Source organism: Patagioenas fasciata, chromosome 12, assembly GCF_037038585.1.
Source record: "Patagioenas fasciata isolate bPatFas1 chromosome 12, bPatFas1.hap1, whole genome shotgun sequence".
Classification (NCBI taxonomy): domain Eukaryota; kingdom Metazoa; phylum Chordata; class Aves; order Columbiformes; family Columbidae; genus Patagioenas; species Patagioenas fasciata.
In genome coordinates this window covers 3016820-3038802 of record NC_092531.1, presented here as the reverse complement: position 1 = coordinate 3038802, position 21983 = coordinate 3016820, and the positions used below count along the sequence as shown (strand labels likewise).

Genomic DNA, 21983 nt, shown 5'->3' with positions numbered 1-21983 from the left:
CATTTCTGAGTGTCTGGCAGAGAAGGTGACGGGGTTTACCCAGGGCAGGTTGTGCCTGTCCATGCTCTTTGCCTTCTGTGAGGAAAGGACAGGGTTGTGGACGTGGGCAGAGCAGGGGTGGTCTGTTACCTGGAAGTCGCCGAGGAATTCAGCATCATCACCCACAATGTGCTTGTGTCCAAGGTAGGATATTATGGTCTGTGTCAGTGTGCAAGTAGACGGGTAAAAGGCAATCTGGATGGTTTGGCTTAGAAGGACAGTAGATAAAGGGAGAAACTTTCCAATCCTGAGGACAGTCAAGCACTGGAAGCTGTTTCCCAGCAGTGTGCATCCACTCTACCTCAGAAAGTTACCACGATGTGTTTATATAGACCCCTCACTAATCTGGTCTGACCCTGCTTTTAGGAGGAGGTTGGTCAAGACACCTCTTGAGGTGCCTTAGAGACTGAATGACCCTGTCTTTCCTTCCCCTTCACGTTTTTGATTTGGAGAAAGCCCTCAGGTTCCCTCTCATCACAGAAATAATTTGCATGAGGCGCAAGGCTGCTTTACAAGTAACCGTAAACAGCTCTGATCACAAACTTTGTATCCTTTTTCATTTCCTCCAACCCAGCTTCCTCTTGTTTGCTGCCCTAATAACCTTCCAAAAAGAAAACATCACCTTGTTCATCCTTTCAGAGCAGGTTGTTCAAGAGGTGTCAGCATCCATGTACAGAGTCTGCACATCAGCCAGGCAGCAAAGCCACCGTTACAGAAATGCTGACGAGGCTCTTGACCAGCTCCTTGAACCCAGATATCAGCGTGACATGTCTGCTGAGATTCCCGGGAACACCTGAACTTTTAAGTGCAGAGCATGTGAGTCCTCGTTGGGTATCCATGTGGTGCTTCAGGCTGTGAAGAGAATCAAAACCAACTTTTTCACGGGGTTAATTCATTTACAGACTGTCACACAGGGAGTTGAAGGGAGCTCAGAACTCCAGTCTCTGCTGTACTATAAGGCTTGATACCCCATCCACAGGTACAGATCTAAATGGTCCAGTTAGAGGGTGATCTTGCCAAAGTCACCCTTTGTGTCCCCAGGTGCACGGACGCTGCTCATGTGCTTCTGCAGAGAGTGGCAGAGGTTGGATCCCTTTCTCAGGAGAAACTCCTTGCTGGAAAGACACAGCTACGGGGCTGGCTGAACAAGGTTTTATTGCATTTCACTCGGCATCAGATTTGACATATTTGGTGCTTTTCTGTGATCATTTCTTCTGCACAGATGATCACAGAAGGACAACCATTTCATAAGAGTTGGTTACAAAGGCCCTGTCATCAACAAGAAAGCTCACCGTGAGATCTGGAGGGAGTGAGGAAGATTATAACAAGCACCAGGAAGAGGAAAGAAGCCCAAGACCTCTTCTGTAGAGCGTGAGGCCCTGAGCAGCAGTGACCGGTCATGTGTGGTGTGGGAGAGGGTCAGGAGATGTGGGGTAGAAAAGGGTGATGGCTGATGACTTCAGCAAATCCTTACAACCATGTCTGAGCCACAAGTCGAATGTGGCTGATATATGGGGGTCGAAGGGGAGTGGTAGAAAGATTGTTGTTGATTTTGGAAAGAAGACAGGCTTTTTTGGACTAATGATATATGGCAGTGCCATTTGCATGCTGTGGGCATGGCTGTGCCTGGGAGATGGGGAATGGCTGCTGCTGGGGTGGCTGTGCTCAGTCATGGCCCATGAGCTGACCCTGCTCTGCTCCTCTCTTACACTGCCCACACTTGGATGGACCTCAGGACTCTTCCATGAACCTGGTGGATGCATGAACCTCCTGGAGTGATGGGTATGGATCCAAAGAGAGGATTCAAGCAAGTTTGGGACTGGGACAGCTCAGGTGATTGGTGACCATTGCCAGATATGTGAAAGAAATTGAATGGGTTTGGGGGACTTCACAGGCATTGCCAAGTCCTCAGAAAACCAGAGCCTTGTGGTTAAAGCAACAGCACTTGGCACCAAACCCACCCCCAAAACACAAAACACTCACAGTGACCACAGGCAGAGCCTGAGAAACATTTGGCTGAAAGGGTCTCCTTTGTCAGGTCCTGGGGTCAGGGCTTGGCCATTCTGATGATGAACAAACGTCAAGGGCTGACGGGGCACCAGAGACACCTCCACATCACCTTTACCACCTATGACCATTGTCTCCAGGGACAGGGACTGCTTGTGTCAGCAATGGCCCTTCATGGGGTCCCAAACACCCTCAGAAACTTGGGGTTTGTCTCTGCCCTTCAGTTCATGACAGGTTTGTTCATTCTTTCAGTACCTGCAGTTCAGGATCATGGCAGCAGAGGGCTCAGTAACATCCAAAATGCCCTTACAAGACAATGCTCTCTGCAGCACTTTCCTAAAGGCTCCAAGTCCTGTGTGGATGATTTCAGAGATTTCAGAATTGTAGCCAAACAGTGAGCATTTCCATAATAAAGGGTAATAAAGCCAAATCTCTAATATTTCCATCCCCTTCCCAAAACCCTCATTTCCAGAACAGCTGGTATCAACAACCTCCAATGAATATTGATCTAGAGAATCTCCTGAGAACGACTGAATGTGTCAGAGAAGTGGGTGCCTAAAGGATCGCTTGACCGAGGAGACAGGCCAGGACACCTCAAGAGGAATCACACAACTCTGGACCTAGAGGTGGGTGTTCCTGGGAATCTCAGGTGCCACAGCACAGCCATACTTGTGTTCAGGGAGCTGGTCAAATGACCCATCTCCTGTTCTGTAATGGCGTCTGAGTTTGCTCAGGTCACCCCTGACTTGAGCCCCATCCACTGCTGGGTGTTCTCCAGACTCCTGCCTTCAGGAACAAAGTCCCAGGAGACCTTGCTGGTGAAGATGGAGGCAAAGAAGCCATGAAGAACCTCAGTCCTGTCTGATTCTACCCTTATGAAGTTCACCAGCAGTTCCACATTCAGCCTGTCTGTTCTTTTACTGGAAATGAGGCAGTGTCAGCTCATCTTGCTGCCCTCAGACTCTCCTGCAGGTATCAAGTCCAGGGCAGCTTTGGCATCATCCCCACATCCATGGACAAGTGTCCTGGTTTTGTTAAAAACAAGTTTCTCTTTTAGCGAATTTTTGCCTGTCAGCTAAAGCCTTCATATTAGCTGCATTTTCCTGGAGAACCCGACACATGTTTTGGTTAAACCTAGCAATGGAATGCAAACTTATTGATAAGCACGGATGGACATCTCGCGAGAGGGGCAAGGAGAAACTGGTGACCGAGAGACTGACCAACGGTGTATAACATTCCATTCACGTGAATACTTCATATAAAAGTGGGAGATCACGAGGATCTCGTCCCTTTTTGCCTTTTCCCTTTTTTCTCCTCATGGCTGACATTAGGAGAGGACCTTGCTGGTCGTCCCTGCGAACTGAGGCCAGTGAGAGACTGAATCCAGCTCCAGTTGGCTACAGAGTCTAATCCAGGACTTTGGGTGCTGGCTCTGCAGTTGCTGAGACTTACAAGATTGGTTTTGTATATTTTGTATTATTTTCTCTATTCTTATTAGTAGCGTTAGTAAAACATCTTTAACTTTTCCAACTCTCTTCTCTCTGTCCTTCTTTCCCTCCTGATCGCCTGCCCTGAGTGGGAAGGGGGGAGAGGGAGGGGCAAAAGGGGGAAGTGGGGGGGAAAAGGAGGTTAACAATACATCTGCCAGGGTTTGATTGTCACCCCGCAATCCTAACCCTCGACAGATAATTGGCGCCCAACGTGGGGCAAAGAGAAAGGGGTAAATTTGGAGATTTTTGGCTTTTCTACTGCTCTGACGTACCTTTCAATTTTCTTGGCACGGTGCCAACTCATAGAGTTGTGATACTCGCGCGTCTGTTTGCTTTGGATATTATTTAGTGTTATTAAGGCAAAGTGAATTACATTGATTTAAAGATGTTATGGCAAAAGTTGTATCAGTTATTTTCTACATTGTGCTCGCTGATCCCATATCTGTGTTGGTGTTTCTTTCTGAATCGAAGTATTCATTATATAACAACAAGAAACTGGACAGCGGTCATGATGATACTGTGTGGTATGGCACTGGTTTATTTCATTATACTGCAGCCGCTAATGAATTTCTACTCGCTTCTGCTTTACCTTGAAAAACCTCCAGGAGAGATTAAAGAGCAGAATGGCTCTATATTTGCTAATTGGTCAAGCGAATCTTTAGAAAGGCTGACTAACAATACTTTTGTGATTTCGCTGGGACAGTTTGCAAATGTGTTAGAGAACTTTGAATACCCTTGGAGCTTTGATAGAACTGTGATGGTGTTATCTGGTTTGCTGAACGTGTGTCAGTTTGTGTTACTGTTAAGAGAAATGAGGTTCAATAGGAGGTTTGCGTCTCTTCTTAGTCCTGAGATTTGCAGTGCGTCTTCAGAAGCTTTAGCAAAAAGCACTCCTAGCCGCTCGAGAAAAGGCAAAACAGCCAAAGCTGCTGCTGCAGCCACTGCCCCCCCAACTGCGGCTTCACAGGCTGAAGCTACAGCTCCTCCACAGAGCTCCTCTGCCAAGGTCGCTGCAGATAACGTTACTTCTCCAGCCTCAAAGGCTAACAAGGCAGCCCCCCCGCCTTCACACACTGGGCACTGTTGCTGCTGTAACCACAGCAATCACTGTGACAGTCATTCAGACTCTGAAAATGAATCAAATGATGGTGAACCCATATCAGCATCAGTTGCTGGTTGTAAGAAAGTCACTAGAAAGACTACCCGTGCAGCAGGTGATGGCACAGGGCCAACATCAACCCAAGAGGCATCATCATCAGGACAGGGTGGAGATGAAGTGACCACCACTCGGTCCTTTTCTCCAGGTGAGCTGAGAGATCTGCGAAAAGACTTTAGTCGTCGTGAAGGCGAGAATATTTTAACCTGGCTGCTGCGATGCTGGGACAATGGGGCAGAAACAATTGAATTAGAAGGTGGTGAAGCCAGGCAGCTGGGATCTCTGTCAAAAGATTCCACCATTGATAGGGCAATTTCAAGAGAGTCTAATGCCACTACTCTCTGGACCCGACTCCTGGCAGCTATGAAAGTCAGATTTCCCTACAAGGAAGATTGTATATCCAAGTTAGGGAAATGGAATACTATGGAGAGAGGTATCCAGTTCCTGAGAGAATTAGCTGTGCGAGAGATCATCTATCTAGGACCAAACAACCAAGAGGGGACAGACCCAGATAGAATCAATTGTACAAAATCTATGTGGCGCAGATTTGTACAAAGTGCACCACCTGCATATGCTAAGTCATTGGCAGGAATGGTCTGGTCGGCTAGAGGTGTACAAGAAATTAATGAAGTGATTGAGCAGCTCCGGTACTTTGAGGACAGCCTTGCTGGTTCTCTACGGGCTTGTGTTTCCGCTGTGGAGAAACTGTGTGAAAAATCTGATGACCGGTTTGAAAAGCTGTTGCAAGAAATCAAAGAGCTCAGAGAAGACTCGTACCGTTCACGACCTGCACAAACCTATGTTTCAGCTGTTAGGAGAAGGCGTTTCCAATCTCGAGAGAGAGGGCAGAGACAGCCCACAAAAAGAGGTTCACTGTGGTTCTTCCTACATGAGCAGGGAGAAAACATGAATAAGTGGCATGGAAGGCCTACCTCAGAACTTCAAGAACGAGTACGTGAGATAAAAGGAAAAACTCCTAGGAAGGTGGCTGCTCCAGTTTACAAAAGGAGCAGAAGAGATTCTGATGCTCTTGTAGGAACCTCTAATTCACACCCAGAGACTGTGCAAAACAGGAATTAGAGGTGCCCTGCCTCCAACCAGGTGGAGGAAAGGGATAACAGAGTTTATTGGACTGTACAAATACTATGGCCTGGTACAACACAACCCCAGGAGTACAAAGCTTTAGTGGACACTGGTGCTCAGTGCACAATAATTCCTTCTAGTTATAAAGGAACGCAATCCATCAATATTGTTGGAGTGACTGGGGGATCCCAGGAGCTGACTGTTGTAGAGGCTGAAATGAGCCTAACTGGAAAAAACTGGCAAAAGCATCCCATTGTGACTGGTCCAGATGCTCCGTGCATCCTTGGTATAGACTACCTCAGGAGAGGGTATTTTAAGGACCCAAAAGGGTATAGGTGGGCATTTGGTATAGCAGCTGTGGGCACTGAGAAAATTGAACAGCTGTCTGATTTGCCTGGTCTTTCAGATGACCCTTCTGTTGTAGGACTGCTGAGGGTTGACGATCAGCAGGTGCCAATTGCTACCACGACGGTGCATCGCCGGCAATATCGCACCAATCGAGACTCTTTGATTCCTATCCAGAAGCTGATCCGTCAATTGGAAAGCCAGGGTGTGATCAGTAAGACTCGCTCACCTTTTAACAGCCCAATCTGGCCAGTGCGTAAGTCTAGTGACGAGTGGAGACTAACTGTAGACTATCGTGGTCTGAATGAAGTTACACCACCACTGAGTGCTGCTGTGCCTGACATGCTAGAACTGCAATTCGAACTGGAGTCAAAGGCAGCCAAGTGGTATGCTACAATTGACATTGCTAATGCATTTTTCTCTATTCCTGTAGCAGCAGAGTGCAGGCCGCAGTTTGCTTTCACCTGGAGGGGCATCCAGTATACATGGAATCGCTTGCCCCAGGGGTGGAAACACAGTCCTACCATCTGCCATGGACTGATCCAGACCACGCTGGAGCAAGGTGAAGCTCCAGAACACTTGCAATATATTGATGACATCATCGTATGGGGCGACACAGCGAAAGAAGTCTTCGAGAAAGGTGAGAGAATAATTCATATTCTTTTGGATGCTGGTTTTGCCATAAAACGAAGCAAGGTCAAGGGACCTGCATGAGAGATCCAGTTTTTAGGAATAAAATGGCAAGATGGCCGTCGTCAGATCCCAATGGATGTGATCAACAAAATTGCAGCAATGTCTCCACCTACTAATAAGAAGGAGACACAGACTTTCTTGGGCGTTGTAGGTTTTTGGAGAATGCATATTCCTGACTACAGCCACATTGTGAGCCCTCTCTATCGAGTGACTCGTAAAAAGAACCAATTTGAGTGGGGCCCTGAACAACGACAAGCCTTTGAACAAATTAAGCGTGAGATAACTCATGCGGTGGCCCTTGGACCAGTCCGAACTGGACTAGATGTTAAAAATGTGCTCTACACCGCAGCCGGAGATAATGGACTTACCTGGAGCCTCTGGCAGAAAGCACCAGGAGAAACCCGAGGTCGACCCTTAGGTTTTTGGAGTCGAGGATACAAAGGATCTGAGGCCAACTATACTCCAACTGAAAAGGAGATACTAGCAGCATATGAAGGAGTTCGAGCTGCTTCAGAAGTGATCGGCACTGAAGCACAGCTCCTCCTGGCACCTCGACTGCCGGTGCTGAGCTGGATGTTCAAAGGGACAGTTCCCTCTCCACATCATGCAACCGAAGTTACATGCAGTAAATGGATTGCACTGATCACGCAACGAGCTCAAATTGGAAGTCCCAACCGTCCAGGGATATTAGAAGTGATTACAGACTGGCCAGAAAGCAAAGACTTTGGGATGTCTCCAGATGAGGAGGAAGTAAAACGTGCTGAAGAAGCACCACCATATAATACGCTTTCAGAGACTGATAAGCAGTATGCACTGTTCACAGATGGATCCTGTCGTCTTGTAGGAAAACATTGAAGGTGGAAAGCTGCTGTGTGGAGTCCCACACGACAAGTTACAGAAGCCACTGAAGGACAAGGTGAATCCAGTCAGTTTGCAGAAGTGAAAGCCATCCAGCTGGCTTTGGACATTGCTGAGCGAGAGAAGTGGCCAATACTTTATCTCTATACTGACTCATGGATGGCAGCAAATGCCTTGTGGGGGTGGCTACACCAATGGAAGAAAAGCAACTGGCAGCGCAGAGGTAAACCCATTTGGGCTGCCACACTGTGGCAAGACATTGCTGCTCGGCTAGAGAGGCTGCCTGTGAAAGTTCGTCATGTAGATGCTCATGTGCCTAAAAGTCGAGCCACCGAGGAACATCTGAACAACCAACAAATGGATCAAGCTGCTAAGATTAAAGTAGCTGAGGTGGACTTGGACTGGCAACATAAAGGTGAACTTTTCCTAGCTCGGTGGGCCCATGATGCTTCAGGGCATCAAGGTAGAGATGCAACATACAAATGGGCTCGTGATCGAGGGGTGGATTTAACTATGGACACTATTTCACAGGTTATTCATGAATGTGAAACTTGCGCCGAAATCAAACAAGCAAAACGGTTAAAACCTGTATGGTATGGGGGCGATGGTTAAAGTATAAGTATGGAGAAGCTTGGCAGATTGATTATATTGCACTTCCACAAACACGTCAAGGTAAGCGTTATGTACTTACAATGGTGGAAGCAACCACTGGATGGTTGGAAACATATGCCGTACCTCATGCTACAGCCCGAAATACTATCTTGGGCCTTGAGAAGCAAGTCCTTTGGCGGCACGGTACGCCAGAAAGAATTGAATCAGACAATGGTACTCATTTCAAAAACAGTATTATAGACAATTGGGCCAAAGAACATGGTATTGAGTGGGTATATCATATTCCATATCATGCACCAGCCTCTGGGAAAATTGAAAGGTACAATGGTTTGTTAAAAACTACACTAAAGGCACTTGGTGGCGGAACCTTTAAAAACTGGGATTCACATTTAGCAAAAGCCACTTGGTTGGTCAACACTAGGGGATCAACCAATCGAGCCGGGCCTGCCCAATCAGAAATTCTATGGACTGTAGAAGGAGATAAAGTCCCTGTAGTACACATGAAAAATATCTTAGGAAAGGCAGTATGGGTTACTCCTGCCTCAGGCAAAGGCAAACCTATTCGTGGGATTGTTTTTGCCCAGGGACCTGGCAGCACCTGGTGGGTGATGCTTAAGGATGGAGAAGTTCGGTGTGTACCTCAAGGGGATTTGATTTTAGGTGAAAATATGCAATGCTGAACTGTATGATGTGAATTGCCGCACTAACAATGTTTAATAAGTGTCTTTCAGATCAAGACAATGGTGATGAAACCACAGCTAGCTTCTTCGAGTGGCGCCCGACACCTTCTTCGAAGTTGCTGTCCTTAACCCATAAACAGTGGTCATGAGATGCACTTGTACGATTTTTCCTGCCCTGGGAGACTGTTGTGACAAAATGAACTTAATGAACTTTTCAAAGGATGGTCCACTGATTAGTTACTCCTGTGTATATATGTACATATGTATATATATATATATAGTAGTAGTGATTAATTAGATTATATTGATAGATTGTATTGATAAGGTTTAAGTATTCAGTGAATGTCATATTATAAGGGGTGGAATGTCCTGGTTTTGTTAAAAACAAGTTTCTCTTTTAGCGAATTTTTGCCTGTCAGCTAAAGCCTTCATATTAGCTGCATTTTCCTGGAGAACCCGACACATGTTTTGGTTAAACCTAGCAATGGAATGCAAACTTATTGATAAGCACGGATGGACATCTCGCGAGAGGGGCAAGGAGAAACTGGTGACCGAGAGACTGACCAACGGTGTATAACATTCCATTCACGTGAATACTTCATATAAAAGTGGGAGATCACGAGGATCTCGTCCCTTTTTGCCTTTTCCCTTTTTTCTCCTCATGGCTGACATTAGGAGAGGACCTTGCTGGTCGTCCCTGCGAACTGAGGCCTAGTGAGAGACTGAATCCAGCTCCAGTTGGCTACAGAGTCTAATCCAGGACTTTGGGTGCTGGCTCTGCAGCTGCTGAGACTTACAAGATTGGTTTTGTATATTTTGTATTATTTTCTCTATTCTTATTAGTAGCGTTAGTAAAACATCTTTAACTTTTCCAACTCTCTTCTCTCTGTCCTTCTTTCCCTCCCGATCGCCTGTCCTGAGTGGGAAGGGGGGAGAGGGAGGGGCAAAAGGGGGAAGTGGGGGGGAGAGGAGGTTAACAATACATCTGCCAGGGTTTGATTGTCACCCCGCAATCCTAACCCTCGACAACAAGGTTTCTAAATTCCTCCTTTACAGCTTCCCCTGCTTCCACCTCCTTTGTGCTGCCTTTGTGCCCTGGAGCTCCATCAGTTCAGAGGAGCAGCCTCACGAGATAAATGGTTCTTCTCATGGGTACGTGGAGAGATCATTCTTGTGCTTGGAGCAGGCTGTCCTGTAACGCTGATCAGATTTTCTGAGCTCCTTCACCCTAATGAACTGCTGCGCATGGCACCACCTGTATCAGACACCCAGTTATGTGAAAGTCTTCTCCTCTGGAGCCCACCAGCCTGTGCTCTGCTGCTGTCCTTCCTCCCTCCCCTCTGGTGCCTGGGACCCCACTGTTTCCTGGTCACAACAGCCAAGGTGGACACTGATGTTCACATCCCTCACCAGATCTTCCTTGTATCCCAGTTCCAGATCCAGGTGAGCATCACCCTTGTTGGCACATCAGGCAGACATGTTAAGCAGTTGGCCCAAGATCCTTTGGACTGTTAGCACCTGCAACTTTGCCTGAACAGTGAATGTCAGGGCAATTATAGTTCCCCACAGGAACCTGCTCATTGACTGGTGACTTCTTCAGGTTGCTGACAGAAGATCTTTTCCATGATCCAGTAGTTTGCAAAACCCAACGCGCTGTCACCCTGTACTGGGTTTACATGGCAGTCTTGGAACTGGGGTGAGTGTGTCTGTGCTACAGTTGTCACCTCTCTGAGAAGACAACAGGAGTTTGAACAACGTCAGACAGAGCTGATTTCAGCTGACTCCAAGATGGACCCACTCCTTGCCAAATCTGAGCCACTCAGTGATGCTGGCAGCACCTCTGGGATATTGTATTTGAGAAAGGGTAAAAAACGCTGCACAACAGCAGGTGGGAGAGAGGAGGGAGGAAATGTGAGAGAAAAGCACTGCAGACACCAAGGTCATATCCCATAGGACCCAAGCAGGTCCCTCAGCAGGCCAAAGCTTGCTCTCCTGAAATCCTGCTCTTGGCCTTGTGATCATCTCCCAGGAGCCTCAGCTCCACTTTCCCATCCCTGACTGTTCCGTCCTGACCAACTCTTTGTGGTTTGTAAGTGTGAAGTCCCACAGGGCACCTCACCTCACTGACCCATCAGTCATCCATGTCAGGAAGATGTTGTCAATGAGCTCCAGCCCCTCCTGGATGGCTGGTACCTTGCAGATATTGGGATATCTTAGGTCTGCCAGGAGGACACTGCCCTGGAAACATGAGGCTTCTTTCATTTGTGTGAAGGAGGCCTCATCTAATTCCTCTTCCTGACCAGTGAGTCTGTACCTGATATCCAGTGATCACAACATTGCCCTCCTCAATGTTCAGCTGACATTATCTGTCCCCAGGCAGAGCTCCATGCATCTGTTATTTACCCATCAGATAACTCTGAATGCTGACAAGATTAATTGACCAGTGCTGTATCAGAGTGGGACAATAACCCCATCGATCAGGACAGAGCAGGACCTGACACGCTGAGCAGTGACCCTGAGGAGAAGGGCCTGGGCACTCCAAGGTCCCCACACCAGCCCGTGGTGCACGCTCACCATGAACAAGGCAGCTGCACAAGGGGCTGCATGAGGAGGAGCGTGGGGACACAGACACCTGGAGTTCTCATCCCATTCGGTTCAGCACTGGTGTGACCCCACACACACGGGGGTGTGCCAGTGTGCGGCTTCCCAGTTTGGAGAAGCAGGGAGGAACTGGAGAGTGCAGGGCTCTGCCAAGGCAGGTTCAGCACCTTGTGCACATGGTGTGGGATGCTGAGGGACCTGGGCTGTTTTGGCCCAGCAGCATTGGGGAGGCTGCAGCAGTGTAGGAGTAGCCTGAAAGTGCTAGAAGTGTGGTTTCATAGATATTGGAGGTTTTCTTCATAGTGGGAAAGAGCATGAGAAAGAAATAATGGCCCAAAGTGCAGCTGGGGAGGTCCAGGCTGGACATGAGTGGAAAGGAATGTGACTGGAAGGGCAGTGCTGTGGTGCAGTAGGTCAGCAGAGGCTTTGTGCTTCAAGGAACAGCGGGAGAGGATGCAGAGATCTCAGCAAAGGAAGGAAGATGCTCAGACAAGAGCAAGGTGGGGCAGCAGGGGGGATGTCTGCAGCCTGCAGGGAAAGAGGTGCAGGGGATGCCACAGCACAGGACAGGCTGTGGTGGAGATGACCAAGGGATGTAAAGACGCTGAAAGCCCCACCAGACATGAGCTCCTTCTCCCCTTGGCTATGGCTGTTGTCTCCACCTCTGATGCCTGTGAGGAGACACCTTGTCCTTCCAGCACAGGGGCCTCATGGCCTCCTTGTCCCCAGCCAGGAACCTGGAAGCTGTGGGACCGTGTTCCTGCCCTTGGCCTTGCACAGCCCCACATCACACTGTCCAGGAAGGGCCCTGGGCAAGGTGGGAGGGACAGGATCTGCCTTCACAGGGCTGGGGGTCAGGGCTTGGCCCTTTGGTTAATGAAACACATCCAGGTTTACTGATCATTAGAGCTACTTTCCGCTTCATTACCCTTTGTTCTGCTTCAATTTTTCTGTCCCAAATGACTCTGGGGATGATTTCTCAGTTGTGTCCCTCAGTAGGATTCATTAACAATACAAGAAACTTTGAAGTTTAGATCTGAGTTTGACTTCTTCAACTTGCCCTCAGGGTCTGAGGTTCATGGACTCAGCACCAAAGCCACCAGAGGGGTCATTAAAGCGCCTTGGGCTGTTCCTGTGCTGCTGAGCTGGGCTGGGCTCATGGGACTGAGGGAGCTCATGGCAAGCGGCAGCGCTGCAGAGAGACAGCTCTGCCCAGGAGCAGCTCCTCTGCACAGCGCAGCAGGGCTGAGGGCTCTGCCTGGGGATCTCAGGGAGAGGAGCAAGGCAGAGAGAGATTAAAGGTGGTCAGGATTGGGAGGATGACTGAGAGCTCACTGGAGGAGAAACCTTTGCAGCCCTTGCCGTGGTAAGTCTCTGGGTGCAGGGCAATGCAGCTGTAGCTCCTGGAGCCATCTCCTCAAACTGGCACAGGCACAGCTGGTGGGATCTGTAAGGACCGGGATCTTTTTCAGCAACTTCGAAAATCTGAGAAGCAAGTTGTGCACCCAGGGGTGCCCAGGGCTGTCCTGCAGAGCAGGGTCCCTGAACCCCAAGGCTGTGCTGGGGCAGGGACTCTGCCGCCTGCCAGGATCAGGGCTCAGCCTGCCCGGGGAGATCCCATGGCAGCAGCTGTGGGTGGAAGGAGCGACCCCTGGCATGGCAGGCAGGGAGATTGTGGGGTTGAAGGGTGCTGTGTGGGTTAGGGCTGCTCAGAGCTCCAGATGAACCATACAGACATGGCAGAGGGTCCTTCTGAACAACGACATCAAGACAGCAACAGCTGCAAGGGAAGGAGTCTGTGCTTTCAGTTTTCTGCTCTTGGTCGTCTGGGTGTGCAGTGGGAGATGGGGATTTATTTCTCTCTTTGGAGAAGACACTGAGACCCCAGTTCTCGTTAGGACTTGTCTGAGCTGCTCCTGAGCCCCTGCACACACAGAGCTGCCCCTGGGCAGTGCCAGGAGGTGTGAGCAGGACAGAGCTGAGCACACAGCGGGTGGGACGGGGTCTGTGACACTAACAGGGAGCAGACCCAGGGACAGAGACACAACTACAGGCCACATAGACATGGGCAGGAGGAGTTAACTGCTACCAGAAATGCTGGGGATGGGATATCGGAACCTCTCTCAAATCCTCTGCAGCAAAGACACATTTCCCAGTGCAACCCCTGGTCTCCTCTGTTCCCCAGCAGAGCCTCTGCCCCAAAGCCATGGGGTCCAGGTCACGAGTCTCCACCTCAGCAGCTGGACCTGCAGGGGAAGGGTTCCTGGAACGTGGTACATAAAAAAGGTGCTAAAAGTTCTTGCTCTACAGTGTCATTAAGTGAGTGGCAGCAGCACAGCCGGGTAAGGAGAAGGTTCCACACCATGCCTGTCTGCCTTTCCGTCCTTGCTTTATTTTCTGGTAGCACTGCAGTGTTCTTCCCTGTTTCTCCACCTGTCCCTGGAGCTCTTGCTCTCTGGGGTTGGGGTGGGAGTGTGAATCAGTTTTTCTTCTGACGCCAGCTCAGGGGGTCCTGACCCAGAGCTGTGTTCATGGAACCTAGATGTCCAAGCTGCAGTTTAAGCTGCGATGAACTGGTTTTTTTCAGATAGTAAAAACAGAATTCGCTGAAACATCCCTCCATCAGTGAGGGCGTTTTCCATGAGAAACAGCACGTTTATTTTCCTCATAGAAGTTTCCTTTAAATAGTCACTGTCTTTTCCTCCTTGCACAGGTCCTCATGCTCACAGGCAGCAAATGTCCAACAGCAGCTCCATCACCCAGTTCCTCCTCCTGGCGTTCACAGACACACGGGAGCTGCAGCTCTTGCACTTCTGGCTCTTCCTGGGCATCTACCTGGCTGCCCTCCTGGGCAACGGCCTCATCATCACCACCATAGCCTGGGACCAGCACCTCCACACCCCCATGTACTTCTTCCTGCTCAACCTCGCCCTCCTCGACCTAGGCACCATCTCCAGCATTGTCCCCAAGTCCATGGCCAGTTCCACATGGGACACCAGAGCCATCTCCTACACAGGATGTGCTGCCCAACTCTGTCTGTTTTTGTTTTTCATTTCAGCAGAATTTTATCTTCTCACCATCATGTCCTACAACCGCTACGTTGCCATCTGCAAACCCCTGCACTACGGGACCCTCCTGGGCAGCAGAGCTTGTGTCCACATGGCAGCAGCTGCCTGGGCCACTGGGTTTCTCTATTCTCTGCTGCACACGGCCAATACATTTTCACTGCCACTGTGCAAGGGCAATGCCCTGGACCAGTTCTTCTGTGAAATTCCCCAGATCCTCAAGCTCTCCTGCTCACACTCCTACCTCAAGGGAACTGGGGCTTATTGTGGTTAGTGTATTAGTAATATTTGGATGTTTTGTTTTCATCCTACTCTCCTATATGCAGATCTTGAGGGCTGTGCTGAGGATCCCCTCTGAGCAGGGACGGCACAAAGCCTTTTCCACCTGCCTCCCTCACCTGGCCGTGGTCTCCGTGTTGGTCAGCACTGTCATGTTTGCCTACCTGTAACCCCCCTCCATCTCTTCCCCATCCCTGGATCTGGTGGTGTCTGTTCTGTACTCAGTGGTGCCTCCAGCAGTGAACCCCCTCATCTACAGCATGAGGAACCAGGAGCTCAAGGATGCCCTGAGGAAACTGATGGCTGGATGCTTTTCAAAGGCGTTAAACATTCCATGTTCTGCATATCACTCATGACATGACTCATGACAGGTCCAACCTGTGTTTTTGATATTTTGTAGTTGTAGATGATTTTTTGCAGTTGGGGAAAGACTTGTTTGGGTTTGCTTTTTTAACTCTGATAATATGGCTAACAAAGAAATGTTATTATTCATACCACATCTCTGTCCACTGTTATAGATTGAGTCAAAGATCTTGCAAATGAGAAGTCATGCTCTCTGTATATGTAAAGAAAATAAATGACCCTTCCATGAATTGTTTGTCTGAGATCCTTCCTCTGAGACCTTTGTGAAGCTCAATACGAGGTGTCTGTGTGTGAAGATGGAGGAAACAGTCCCAGCAGAGCAGCTCTGCCATGCAGCACCAGCCTTGTTCTTTCCAGAGTCGTTGTCTTTGCACTTCCCCACTTTCGTTCTCAGCCCTTGTGCTGGTGTAAGGCCTGAGCGCTCCCCAGGCTTTGTCACAGTCGTACTGTGTGTCAGTCCTGTGACCAGGACAGGCAGCGGGCACTTGTGTGACAGAGCCGGCCTCAGAACAACAACTCCATCAGCAAGGGCATCTCCTTAGCACAGTGCCTGAAGGGTTAGGTCTTCTTCCAAAGTTCCTTGAAGAACATTCCCTAGTAACAGATGCTGAAGAGGCTCTTTGTTTGGTTTGTTTCTCTGTAGGCTCAGTGTGAGGAGATCAGGGTCCCAGTGTGGCTTAGAAGAGACTTCGAGCTGGTTGTTCAGGTGTTGCTTGTTGGTGGCCAGCACCCACACACATGGTGAATAAGGCAGGGTCCCTCTGAGCACCCTCCATGACCTCCCAAGAGCTTGTGTGGGAGGTGGTCAGTGGCAGTGACCACCATCAGCTGGGGCTGCCTCCCAGCCTGACCAGTATGGCCTCTCAGAGTCAACACAGCCCGGGCACCACAGCCCACTTGATCTACAGAGCAAAACCCCCAGTTCAGGGCTGTGGGGAGCATGGGGAGAGGGTGCAGGAATGGCAGCCAGGCCAGAGCGGATGTGCTCTCCTTGGGCAAAGGCTCTGTGGGGAGATGGGACCTCCCAGGAGAAGAGCAGAGCAGTGTTTGTGTGCAGACATGGAAAGAGAAACCCTTTGCCTGTGGGTGACAACTTGGGTCAGGCTGCCCTGTCCCTGGGGCAGCAGGAGCTGCCTGAAGAGCCCCGGGGTCAGGACTTGGTGCTGTCCTGGGGAGCGGGGCTGGCACAGGGAGCTGAAGGCTTCCTGTCATCGGGATAGCCTGAGCGTGGCAGCCAGAGAGACACTGTCACTGACCTCTGTTTCCTCCATTTCATTCTACAGGTCCTGTCCAGATGGAGCTTCTCTGCTCGGCTGGGCTGGAGTGAGACCGGGGAGGTGGGGAGAGCTGGGGAGAAACTGGGCTGGGCTGGAAAGTGCCCCAGAGAGGAAAACACCAGTGAAAAGCTGAAGTGTGTGAGTGTGCAGGGTGGGAGCACCAAACTGGGAGGAAGGGCTGACACACCAGCTGTGCTGGCATCCAGCGAGACCTGGACAGGTTGGAGGACTGGACAGGGGAGAACCCAAGGAAGTTCTGCAAAGGCAAGTGTAGGGTCCTTCACCTCAGGAGGAATAACCCCAGGCACCACTACAGGTTAGGGGCAGACCTGGAAGGTATCTCTGTGGAGAAGGACTTGGGAGTTCTGGTTGATAACAGGTTGACCATGAGTCAACAACGTGCTCTTGTGGCCAAGAAGGCCAATGGTACCTGGGGTGCATTGCCAAGAATGTGACCAGCAGGTCAAGGGAGGTGAATCCTCCCCCTCTGTTCTGCCCTGCCAAGGCCGCATCTGGAGGTACTAGGTCCAGTTCTGGGCTCCCCAGTTGAAGAAAGACAAGGAATTACTGGAAAAAGTGCAGTGGTGGATTGCAAAGATGACAACTGGTCTGGAGCATCTTTCTAATGAGGAGAGCCTGAGAGAGGGGGTTTGTTCAGCTGGAGAAGTTGAGAGGGGATCTTATCGATGTTTATAAATATCTCAAGGGTGGGTGTCAAAAGGTTGGACCAGACTCCTTTCAGTGGCGCCCAATGATAGGATGAGGGGCAACAGGCACAGGCTGAAGGTTCCATCTGTGTATGAGGATAAACTTCTTTACTTGGAGGGTGACAGAGCCCTAAAACAGGGTGCCCGGAGCAGGTGTGGAGTCTCCTTCTCTGGAGACATTCAAACCCACCTGGACATGGTCCTGTGCGATCTTCTCTGGGTGAACCTGCTTTAGCAGGTGAGTTGGACTGGATGATCTCCAGAGGTCTCTTCAACCCAAACAAGGCTGTGATTCTGTGGGGCACAGAGCAGTGATTTTGCATGGCCAGGCCTGCTGGGAGCGACATGAAAGACCAGGAGAGCAGGGTCTGGTCTTTGCCCATGTTCCTGGACGCGCTGTGGCTGCTGTTCCAAGGCATTCGTCACAGATCAGCCCATTGCAACCACCATTTTGATTATTGTCCTCTCACCATATCTGAGAGAGGTTGTTTGTCCCTCCGTGGAAGGACTCTGAATGACTAGGTCAGAAGTCTGAGTGTGCACAGCGGGCAGATGGGAGCATGCACACAGTGTTTGTGGGGGCAAATGAGCCCAAATGAGCACAAATGCCTCAGCTATCACTGTGGAGGACATGGAGGCCTGTGGGGTGGTGTTGAGAGTAACTTCCCCAAGAAACCATCTAAATGCCGCACTGGGATGTGCTTCCTCTGAGACGGAAAATATCAAAAATTACTTATCATAGAATCATAGAATAATTATGGTTGGAAGAGACACTCAAGATCATTGAGTCCATCCATAGCCTAAATCTGGCACTAAACCACGTCCCTAAGAGCCTCATCTATCTGTCTTTTAAACACCTTCAGGGATGGTGACTCCACAATCTCACTGGGCAGTCTGTTCCGTTGCTACAAAACCCTTTCCCTGAATAATTCATTCCTAATATCCAATCTAAACCTCTCCATGTGCAACTTGAGGCCATTTCCTCTTGTCCTATCACTTGCTACTTAGGAAAAGAGACCAACACCCACCACGATAAAACCTCCTTTCAGGCAGTTGTAGACAGCGACAAGGTCTCCCCTCAGTCTCCTTTTCTCAAGGCTGAACAGCCCCAGCTCCCTCAACCGCTCCTCATAAGACTGGTGCTCCAGACCCTTCACCAGCCTTGTCACCCTTCCCTGAACTCTCCCCAGCAACTCAATGTCTTCCTTGCCATGAGGGGCCTAAAATTGACCCCAGGATTCGGGGTGTGGCCTCACCAGTGCCGAGTATAAATGGATCATCACTTCTCTAGTCCTGCTGAAACTTGGATTGGATCAAGGCTTGAACACCTTGGTGTGACCCAGTTTGTGACAGGTTGTACTGCAGACTCCTGAGGTCCCTTCAACCTCAGTTCTCCTATGATCCCATTGTGATGTTGGGCTCTGTTTCTAACTGGAGCAGAGCAGACGATGATGGGGCAGGATCCACCTGTGCTGTAGGTGACCACCTAAACCAACATCTCAGCCAGGGAACCAGCCACCACCTCAGTGTGACTCGCTCTGGGCAAAGTGTGAGGAGTCCTGGGCAGGGAGGGTTCAGAGGCCATGGGGCGCTATGCAGGACACAAAATGATCTTGGCTTAATGCTTGTAGGGCCATCAGATGTCAGTTAATGTCAATGAAAATGAAAAAAGAAGAACTGAAGACAAAGATCCAAAGCAGAGGAAGGTGACGACATACATTTCTTTCCTTTTTCTGTTTTCTTTTGGGGGGTTCCTTTTCTTTGAGTAGGAAAGAGTTTTCCAGAACTGGGCATGGATTTAGGACGCAAATGTCTTCAGCTGCAGGGACACCAACACCTGGTGCCAGTGTGGATGCCCTGGGAACCCCTGCCCAGGCTCCACCTGCATTGCAAGGTGCTCTGGTCTCCCCAGGTCCTGTGTGCTAGATGCCAATCCCAGGTCAGCACCTCAGGTACAGTGGGGCCCTAAAATGGCACTGGCTGTTCATGGTGACAAAACTGATGACTGATGTCTGCCTGGAAAGGTGCACTTCTTTGTTGTTGTTTTTTGGATTTGTGGGTTTTTTGTGGGTCTTTCTTTGTTTGTTTTCCTGTGTGTGTTTTTTGTGTTTGCTGTGGTTTTTTGGTTTTTTTTTGGTGTGTGTTTTTTTGGTGTGATTTCTGGTCTTGTTTTGTTCTTTTTTTTTTTTTTTTTACTTATTAAAACAAACAAAGGAAAAAAGAGAAGCCACAAAAGTGAATTACCGGTAAGTGTACTAAGGATAGGAGAAGATACACTGGTCTTCCCCTGTACTTCTATTACCAACACTCTATTATTTCATCTCCCTCATCTTTCAGGAGTTTCCACCTCTCCTGATTAAATATCCCTGTCAAAGGACAACTTTCCAGCAGACTGTCTGGACATTTCCCTTCCCAGTGCTCTCAGGTTTCTCCTCCACTTGCTCTTTGGTCATTCAGTTCCTCTCAACTGTCTGGTTTCTGCTTTGAGCTTCAGGGAATTACAAACTTGCCCCATTCTTCAGAGTTCTAATTAACATGGCGGGCAACACGTTCATTGTGTTTATTTCTATCCTTTCCTGTCTCTCTGTCTAAACCAGTTCTTGTGTGGATGTCCCTTGTGGATGGTGGACCTCATCAGATCCAGCTTACACACACAGCTGAGGAAAGTGTTTTACTGTTTATTAAACTGTGCAGTGTTTGCACAGGAGAGCAGGTGGAGCTGGTGCACAGGAGCTGCAGCATCTCCTGCAGAGCTCAGTGGAGAAGTCTGATGTGAGGAAAAGTGATGAAAGTCTCTGGTGGCCGATGAGGGAACCGGCAGACTGGGGGTGGGGGGTGAGGAGCGAGGTTGTCCATACAGTGTCCAGCCTCTAGGGACTGTTCTCCTGCCTGTCCAGATGTCTTCAGGAGACCCTTGGGATCAATGTCCAGTGTAGAATGCTGCTGTCACTTCTTCTATACACTGAAAAATGACAGAAAATACCCTTGAATGAAAAAACCTCCTTCATTAAATCTTCTTGAAATCTTCATCAGCAAGTGTCCCATTGAAACCTCTCCAGTTAGTTCTACAAGTCTGGAACATTTGAAGAAAATTAGGGAAAGAAACATTGCTCGTTAGGGCTTTCTGTGTTTTAATGAGCCCCATGGCGTATTTGGTGCTGAGTCCATAAACCACAGATACCAAGCACAGACTGAAGAACCTGCTCAAGAAGTCCAAGTCAGAAGCAAACTCCAAAGTATCTTCAAGCATTAATGGGCCCCACTGAGGGCTGTTACTGACAAAGCCTCCCCAGGGACTCGTTAGAGCAGATAATTGGAGGCAGTGATTGCATCAGGCAAAGGCAAAGTGAAGCAGCTCTGATGCTGAGAAACCCCTTGATTTGTTTGATGAAGGACAATGGCCAAGCCTTGAGCCCCTGCCCCTAGGAAGGGAGATCCTGTCCCTCACATGTGTCTCAGGGTTCTTCCTGGGGATGTGGGGAGTGCGATGCCCAGTGCAGGGCAATGGTGTGACACTCCATGGGGGTGCAAGGAGTCGATGGGGTGCCACGGCGAAGAAGAGACTGGACAATCTCCTCACACACACGGTGTGAACTGTCGTCGTTGTCCTGCGCAGGGACAGCAGTTGGACTCTATGATCCTGTGGGTCCCTTCCTACTGAAGTCATTCTATGATTCTACGAAATACTAGGTCAAAAGTCCGTGTTTTCATTGTACAGATGAGATGTAAGAACACACAGCTCAGGGGTCTTCCTGGGACCCTGGGAGTGCAAGGCTGAGGGAAGGACAACACTGCACAACAACTTCCAGCTTCCCCATGGGGCTGCAAGGAGGCAACGAGGCCCCAGTGCCATGAGGACAACATGGCTTCTCCTAGGCCTTTGTGACAGAGACAACTGCCACGGGCAAGTGGACAGAGACCTGGGTTCTTTGAGTGCCTTCCAGCCTTGCCAGCGCCCTTTGCCATCTCCACCACAGGCTGTTCTACACGGTCCTACCCCTGCCCCTCTTTCCCTGCAGGCTGCAGACACCCATCTCGCTTCCCCACCTGCTCTTACCCCAAGCATTTCTGCACCTTCACTGATGTGTCCGCACCCTCACTGGCTGCTCTTGGAACACAAACCATGGGCTGATCCAGCTCCCTCTGGGTGACCTCTTGCACCACAGCACTGCCTTTCCAGTGGCATTGCTTCCTCCTGATATCCAGTCTCCACTTCCCAGTCTGTACTTTATTATTGTTTTTTTTCTCTGCTGCTTTTTCCCACTTCTTGAGAAACCTTTACCATCTCAGAAACTGCCCATCAAGCAGGGATCCCAACCTGCTAGTCTTCTTGTGGTCTTGCACTTGACCAGAGAGAAGGAACCTCACCATGATCTCCTAAATCCCATGACTGCTGCTGGACTTCCAGCTTCTCTGACAGACACGACCATGTTCCTGCTGCTGTCCCGTCATGTTCTCAGGTGTGATGGACATGACAACCCAGATCCAAGCCTTCTTCCTGGGTAGGACCTGTGGGCATGTTGACAGAGGTTCTTTCCCAGCCATGTCCCTGCTGCTGGCCTGTCCCCTCCAGACACAGAACTGACCCTACTGTCCCCTTCACAGCCGTACCCTTCCAACTCAGTTATGAGTTCCTGAGACACAAGTGACCTCATCATACCATACCCACCCATCACCGTCCTCATAACCCAGGCATAACACAGGACCTGACCCGATTAAACAAATATA

General features: G+C 49.6%; 1 pseudogene; it reads left to right on the top strand.

Moving 5' to 3' along the window:
* The first annotated feature begins 14645 nt into the window (after positions 1–14645).
* LOC139828987 (olfactory receptor 14J1-like) lies at positions 14646–21721 on the top strand (annotated as a pseudogene).
* The last annotated feature ends 262 nt before the right edge of the window (positions 21722–21983 follow it).